We start from the raw sequence: 8327 nt of genomic DNA on the forward strand, positions 1-8327 counted from the left end.
TAGGTGTGTGGATTTATTTCTGGGTCTTCTATTCAGTTCCATTGATCCTCCTTTCTGTTTCTATGCCAATACCATGAAGTTTTTGTTACTGTTGCCCTGGAATATAGCTTGAGATCAGGGATTGGAGATACCTCTAGATGATCTATTGTTGTACAGGATCATTTTGGAAATACATGTTTTTTTTTTTTGTTTGTTTGTTTCTCCATATGAAGTTGAAAAATTTTCTTTTCAAATCTGTAAAGAATTGTATTGGTAACTTGATGGGACTTGCATTGAATCTGTAGGTTGCTTTTGGCAGAATGGCCATTTTCACTGTGTTAATCCTACCTATCCATGTGCACGGGAGATTTTCAATCTTTTTATATCTTCTTCAATTTCTTTCTTCAGAGATTTGAAGTTTTTTTCAAACAGATCTTTCACCTGTTTGGTTAGAGTCACTGCAAGGTACTTTATGTTATTAGTGTTTATTGTGAATGGTGTTGTTTCCCTGATTTCTTTCTCGGCCTTTTTGTCTTGGGTATACAGGAGGGCTTCTAATTTTTTTTTTGTTGTTGTTATTGTTGTTAATTTTATATCCAGCAACTTTGCTGAAGGTGTTTATCAGCTGAAAGAGTTCTCTGGTTGAATTTGTGGGGTCACTCATGTATACTCTCATATCATCTGCCAATAGTGAAACTTTGACCTCTTTCTGATTTGTATCCCCTTGATCTCCTTTAGTTGTCTTATTGATCTTGGTTTCATTGATTCTTTGAATAGTTTTATTTGTTTCTAAGTGATTTATTTGAGCCCTAAGTTTGATTATTTCTAGCTATCTGCTCCTCTTGGGTGTATTTGCTTCTTTTTTTCTAGGGCTTTCAGTTGGGCCACTAAGTTGCCTGTATGAGATGTTACAAATTTCTTCTTGAAGGCACTTTTTCTGGATCTTGGAGCCTGGGATCTTCTTTTTCATCAATTCCTATTATTCTTAGATATTGCCTTTTCATGGCATCCTTGATTTCTTGTATTTTCTGTGTTTGGGACTTTTCCGATTTTATTTTTTCTTTGAGAGAGGTATCTATTTCTGCAAATATATCTACAGCTCCAGAGATTCTCTTTTCTTTTTTTTTATTAATTACACTTTAGTCACTTTGTATCCCTCCATAAGCCCCTCCCTCCCCCCCTCCCAATCCCACCCTCCCTCCTCCTTCTTCACACATGTCCCTCTCCAAGTCCACTGATAGGGGAGGGCCTTCCTCTCCTTCCTTCTGATCTTAGTCTATCAGATTTCATCAGGACTGGCTACATTGTCATCTTCTGTGGCCTGCTCCCCCTTCAAGGGGAGGTGATCAAAGAGCAGGCCAATCATTTCATGTCAGAGGCAGTCTCTCTTCCCATTACTATGTAACATACTTGGACACTAAACTGCCATGGGCTACATCTGTGTAGGGGTTCTAGGTTATCTCCATGCGTGGTACTTGGTTGGAGTATGAGTCTCTAGGAAGACCTCTGCTGTCTCGTTCCCCAGCCAGGCAGTGAGTTCTGTGCTCAGTGTCACTGGTGCTGTGTGTGCCGCCCCCTCCCCCCCTCCCGCCCTGCGAGGAGGATAAAGTCCTGAACAAGGGAAGTGCCTCTCTCCATTCCCAGAGAAGTCTGCACCTGATCTGAATCTAAATGTTCTCCTCTCCTGTGATGTCCCCTCTCTTTCAGGAAGCCAATAGTCAATTTTCTGGCTTCAGTTGCCCTTCCACTCACCAATGTCTGAGTTTCAAATCCTCTGCCTCTCAGAAACGGTGCATGCCGGTCACTACCATATTGAATCCCTTGTTGTTGTTTTAATTTTACTTATACCTATTTTCATTTTTTTCACAATACTCACTCAAAGAATCTAAATTGATTTTTAGCATTCAAAGACAATTCTAAAATGTTTTAATTTTGAAAAGTGAAACAAGGTCTTGATGAAATTTACTTGCTACCACTGCTGTTTGACTCAAATCCTGACACCTTGCTGACCATCTTATCTCGGCCTGTGATAAGATTGATTTCTAAGAAAGGAAGGAAAGAGAGTGAAAAAGAAAACAGAAACAAGAAGAAAAAGGAGATGGAGAAGAGGAGGAGGAGATATATTAAAGAATGATTGTAATGCAAAGAGAACTCACTAGATTTTTGTAAATATACTTATTTCATGTATGCAATGTGCTGAAAGTTGTAAGTTATTAGCGAAATGACAAGTATATCTGTATATACATATGGAGAGCAAGTTTTAAAAATATAGTCTGTTTCCTTTATACCATAAATGTTCAGTATTAATTATATTAGAACATGATACATTAATACTTGGGACTGTCAAATAAAGATTTTTCTTTATAGATTGGCAAAGTTATAATGCTGGTATAGTCAATTGATGTGAAGATGTCCAAATTTTGTTTTTCTTATGCTGTACATAATATTAAAAAAAGAAAAAAATTGCAATGTTTCAATTTTTTGCTATTACCTCATCTATGCATTGTTGTATATACATTAACAAATAAATTTCATGTAATATAATACTATAATTAGAGATCTGTTCTATATGTTTATATTGAATGTGAGAAAATATTTATATATATAGTATATATATGTGTATATATACTATTCAAGTAAGTATATGTATGTATACATACATGTATAGATATATATGCAAATATATATGAATATACACCCATACACCTATATATTAAGTAGATAAATACATCTGTACTTTCAAAATGCAGATGTATAATAGGTGTTGTAACTATATGTGTAAACATAAACACACAGATATTAATATAATGTAATATATGTGTGTGTACTAAGTATATGAATACCATAGTTGGGGAACTTGTTCTATAAGTTTATCATGTATGTGAGAATATATTTACATACTTACTATATATGTGTATGCTTATTTATGTATACATACATATACGTGTATATATGTATAGTAAGTACTTATTAAGTTCTTTTTTATTTTCTTAGTTACTTCAGTGTTTATAAATTTAGAATGATTTAAAATTAATAGTAAACATAGAAATTCAGATATGATGGTTATTTATAAGTTTTTCCCAAATGACTTACAAATGCTGATCCAGTCCCACCCTCCATCCCTCTTTGCCCCCTATGCCCCTTCCCTAGTCCACTGATAGGGGAGGTCCTCCTCCCGTTTTTTTCTGACCCTAGCCTATCAGGCCTCATCAGGGTTGGATGCATCATCTTCCTCTGTGGCCTGGCAAGGCTGCACTCCCCAGGGGGAAGCGAGTAAAGAGCCAGCCACTAGTTCATGTCACAGACACGAACAGCCTCTGCCCCCATTACTAGGGAACCCACTTGGAAACTGAGCAGGAGAGCAATGTCCTCTCCATGCTTGGTTGGTCCTTGTTTGAAGTACTGGTCTCTGCAGGCCCCTGTGGGCCCAGGTTTTTGGCTCTGTTGTTCTCCTTGTGCAGTTCCTGCCCCTTCCTGATCTTTCTATCTCGCTCTTCTCCCATAGGTTTCCTGCACTTTGCCCAAAGTTTGGTTAGTTTCAGTATCTCCTTCCATACTCTGATGGGTAGAGTCTTTCATAAGCCCCCTGTGGAAGTCTCCTGTCCTGTTCCTTGTCTTTTATTTCTGATGTCTATCCTGTTTGCCCTTTTGAGTGAGGTTTCACCCTCCTTGTTATTTAGCTTCTTTACGACTAAAGATTTTAGAATTTAGTATGTTTATTTTATATAATATGGCTAATATACACTTATAAGTGAGTGTATACCATATGTGTCTTTCTGCTTCTGGGTTACTTCACTCGGGATGATATTTTCTAGTTCCCATCATTTGTCTGCAAATTTCATGATTTCTTTGTTTTAGATGTTCTGCTCAGAGGAAGCCCACAGGCTGATCCTACCTAACCTTGCATTCTGATGATTTAATACATTCTAAAAAGATCACTGTGGATAGTTTGCCCTTTAGCCATTACTTAACCCCGAGGAATACAAACCATTTCAATCTATACGCTCTTAGTAAGACAATAATATGGGTCTCTCTCTCTCTCTCTCTCTCTCTCTCTCTCTCTCTCTCTCTCACACACACACACACACATTCTATTGTATAATCCATTAGTACATATTGAGTTTTCAAATATTTTCTTTCATTCTTTAGTCTGTTCTAACTTTGTAAAGTATTTCCTTGGTAATGCAGAAGTTGCTTAGGTTGATACTATAGTTTAAGTTCAATTTTTTTTCTTTCTTTTTTTCTTTTTTTTATCAGTTACATTTTATTAACTCTGTATCCCAGCCATGTCCTGATCCCTCATTCCCTCCCAGTCCCTCACTCCCGACCCTCCCTCATCTCCACCGTGCCCCTTTCCAAGTCCACTGATAGGGGGGACCTCCTCCCCATTCATCTGATCTTGTTTTATCATGTATCTTCAGGACTGGCTGCAAAGCCCTCCTCTGTGGCCTAACAGGACTGCTCCTCCCTTCGGGGGTGGGGAGACCAAAGAGCCAGTCATTGAGTTCCTGTTAGAAATAGTCCCTGTTCCCCTCACTTTGGGAAACCAATTGGTTACTGAGCTACCACAGGCTACATCTGAGTGGAGGTTCTAGGTTATATCCATACATGGTCCTTGGTTGAATGTCAGTCTCAGAAAAGACCCTGTGCCCAGATATATTTGGTCCTTGTGGAGCTCCTATCCTTTCCCCATCAGACTAACTCCCCTTCTTTCTTATGATTCCCTGTACTCTGCCAAAGGTTTGGTCATGAGTCTTTGCTTTGAAAACACTGCTAGTTAGAGTCTTTCAGATGCGCTCAGTAGACTCCTGTCATACGTTCAATGCACATCCCATCTGTCTTTCTAAATGAGAATTGATCATCTTACCCCATGTCCGCTCAATTGATTATCTTTTTTAGGTGTATAGATTTCATTATGTTTATCATATCTTATAGGTCTATATAAGTGAGTATATCCCATGTTTGTCTTTCTCCTTCTGGGATATTTCACTCAGAATGATCTTTTCTAGATCCCACCATTTGCCTGCAAATTTCATGATTTCCTCCTTTTTGATTGCTGAGTAGTATTCCATTGTATAAAAATACCACAATTTCTGTACCCATTCCACCGTTGATGGACATCTGGGTTGTTTCCAGGTTCTGGCTATTACAAATAGAGCTGCTATAAACATGGTTGAGCAAATGTCCTTTTTGTGTACTTGAACAAACTTTGGGTATATACCTAGCAGTGGTATAGCTGGGTCTGGAGGAAGCACTATTCCTATTTGTCTTAGAAAGCACCAGATAGCTTTCCAGAGTGGTTGTACCAGTTTACATTCCCACCAGCAGTGGAGGAGGGTTCCCCTTTCTCCACAACCTCTCCAGCATGTGTTATCGCTTGAGTTTTTCATCTTGGCCATTCTGATGGGTGTAAGGTGATATCTCACGGTCGTTTTGATTTGCATTTCCCTGATGGCTAATGAGGATGAGCATTTCTTTTAAGTGTTTTTCTGCCATTCGACCTCCTTCCTCCTCGGCACAGCGGCACAGCGGACTCATCTTTCTCAGCGCAGACCTAATTTTTTTCTCATTGTCTATGCTTTGAGGATCATATCTGACAACTATGCTCAGGCCAGTGCCGTGGAATTCTCACCACTTTTGTCTTCATGTACAATATTTTTACTATTTCATATCTTGTGTTTATCCATTTGTAGGAGTTTTATGTATATATTTGGTATAGAACAGTTATAATTTCCTATTTTTATATGGACATTTTGAATTCATATTTTCTTGTGTCACTTTTATTCCTTTTGTAAATTTTATTATTTTTACACATGCAAGTGTGTGAGTAAATTTCACATGTATGTAGAACACATAGATGTTAGAAAGAGCATGTGATCTCTTGGAACTAAAGTTACAGGTGTTGCTGAGCTGCATGAAACGGTTTCTGGGAACTGAACTCCAATACTCTGGAAGAACAAGAAGAGTTTATAACCACAGAGTTTCATCTCCAATAACCCTTCCTTAGTTATCTAGTGCTTGATGTCCTTTTTGATATCCTGTTTTTAGAGCACACTCAACAGGGGGTGTCCACTAATATTTTGATGCCATGTTGAAGAAAACTGTTTTCTTTATATTCACAGTATCATACACATCTTCACCTAATGTTTTTATTTTAGTGAGTTCAATTTTTTTTTTTTCAATGCAGTTTATTCAGGAACATTGAACAATCCTCGGACCCCGGGGAAAGCCAGCCCACAGCTTAAATAGCCTCTGGGTAGCCAACCCAGGCGTGCCACGGGGGCAATGCAGATAGGTCCACATACATGGAAGCAAGCCAGATCCTGGACTGGAGAATTTGATACTACGATGGAGCAGCTGAGAGTGGCCATTGTCACAGTAAATTCTACCGGAGTGAGTTTAAATTTTTAACCTGTCTTTTTTTTTTTTTTTTTTTTTTGTCTATAGCTGCTGGGGTCTCCTGAAGCACAATCATTTCAAATTTGTTTGTGGGCTAAGCAAACACTGTTTAGTACAGTAGTTAGTTTTATCCCACTTTGACTAGGAAACACTAGGAAATAGCTTGAAACCTACACTGCATTGATGTATAAATAATACATTACCTCTACTTAAGATAGATTTAAATGTAGTAGCTCTATCTTCAAAATAATTTAATAAATAGCTATTTTTATTTTAGCTGAACTACCATATAAACAGGTCTTTTTAAAACCCTGAGTGCCATCCATTTCAGGATGACTTTTTAAACTTTATGCAGCTGAGACTACATAAGGGTTCTAATTCTCCATCCCTCTACCTTCACCTGCCCTGTGAAGAACTCACAGGCATGTGCCATCCACCATGCACAATTTTTACATCTATTTATTTATTCTTAAGAAGGATCACGCAAAAAGTAATCTAAAATAATTGTATAAAAATATAGATTGATAATTATTCACTCTTATACAGGAAATAATTATCAATCTATATTTTTATACAATTATTTTAGATTACTTTTTGCATGATCCTTCTTCACTCTGAAGCATTTCGCTACTAAACCAAATAATATTTTTCCTTTGTTTCTAATTTATGCCTTGCCAGGGTTTGTTTCAAACAATAAGTGTATTTTATTTTAAGATTTTTAAGGTTGTGTGGCAGAGGAGTGTAATGGCTAACTATATAACTTTATATTATGTTGTAGCTAACCTAGAATGAAATTAAGAAGCATTTTTTTCTTTAGCTGAATAAATATGGTAAATTCTTGCCAAATTAATAAAATGAAGAAATACAGAAAAGGAATAGAAAGAAAAGTCACCCACATTCACTATTCAGAATAAGAAAATTGAATTCATCCAGTTTTAAAGCATTTTCATATAAATCACATTCACATATCATCAAAACGCCTACTCCTACTTTTGCCTACATTGTTCTGTAGTTATTAATACTGGTTATGAATGGTGGTGAAGGATTATATTTCACAATTGTACTGAGTAATATGCTGAATAAATTGCATGTTCTGTCAAGAATAAAGTCTACTTGTTTTTACAGCACACTGAATAAAGAATAAAAGTTCAGTCTTGTCAGTTCAAGCACTATGTTTTAAGACTTATGAGAATTAAAAGTACATTAAATCTGTGTGACACTGAAATGCTTTGGAACTGGATAGTACATTGGTGTATAGAAGGGTTTAGAAGTAAAAGGAAGGTAAAAATGATTCAATTATTCTATAATTTCAAAAATATAAAGAAATATTTTTAATAATAAAATACTATCTGTGCCACCTCTTGATGCTAAATGAATGTAGTATGCATCTTGATATGTATATGAAACTTATTTTGTAAGTGTCCATGAAAATTGAGAAAGTTATACCTTTTGAAACTATCAAGAAGTTGACTGCTATTGTGTCCATCTTTTCTACTGGGAGAAGATATTAAGGTATTTTTAGGAAAGATTGCAAAAATTTATCAAAAAGAAAATAGTCATGAATTGTAAATTGAAGATAAAAATATTACACAGTGAGGTTCTTTAGCTTCTGCTGAGAGATTGGATCTGTCAAAGGTATGCACAGTGCTTAAGAAGCATGGTTGAGTCTCTATAGTCTCACATTACGATGCCTATGTGACAGAGTCACAGGTTGAGCATCAGAGTAGTCTGTAGAGATATTTTGGGCTGAGAATAATTTCAAACATGTTCAAAACTTGTCTAGTTTGTACAAGTCAATGGTTGTTCGTTCTTCTTTGAAGTTGTGCTAAGTCTGTCATCCATGAATGGCAATGTCCATACATACCTACTATTCCAAATGGAGTTTGAAGATCTCAACAAACTCTTTTGTTAGAGCAAAAGGGAGAAAGTAGGGAACAGGACAGGAGCCT

This window comes from Meriones unguiculatus, chromosome 8 (assembly GCF_030254825.1).
Source record: "Meriones unguiculatus strain TT.TT164.6M chromosome 8, Bangor_MerUng_6.1, whole genome shotgun sequence".
In the NCBI taxonomy this organism is placed as follows: Eukaryota; Metazoa; Chordata; class Mammalia; order Rodentia; family Muridae; genus Meriones; species Meriones unguiculatus.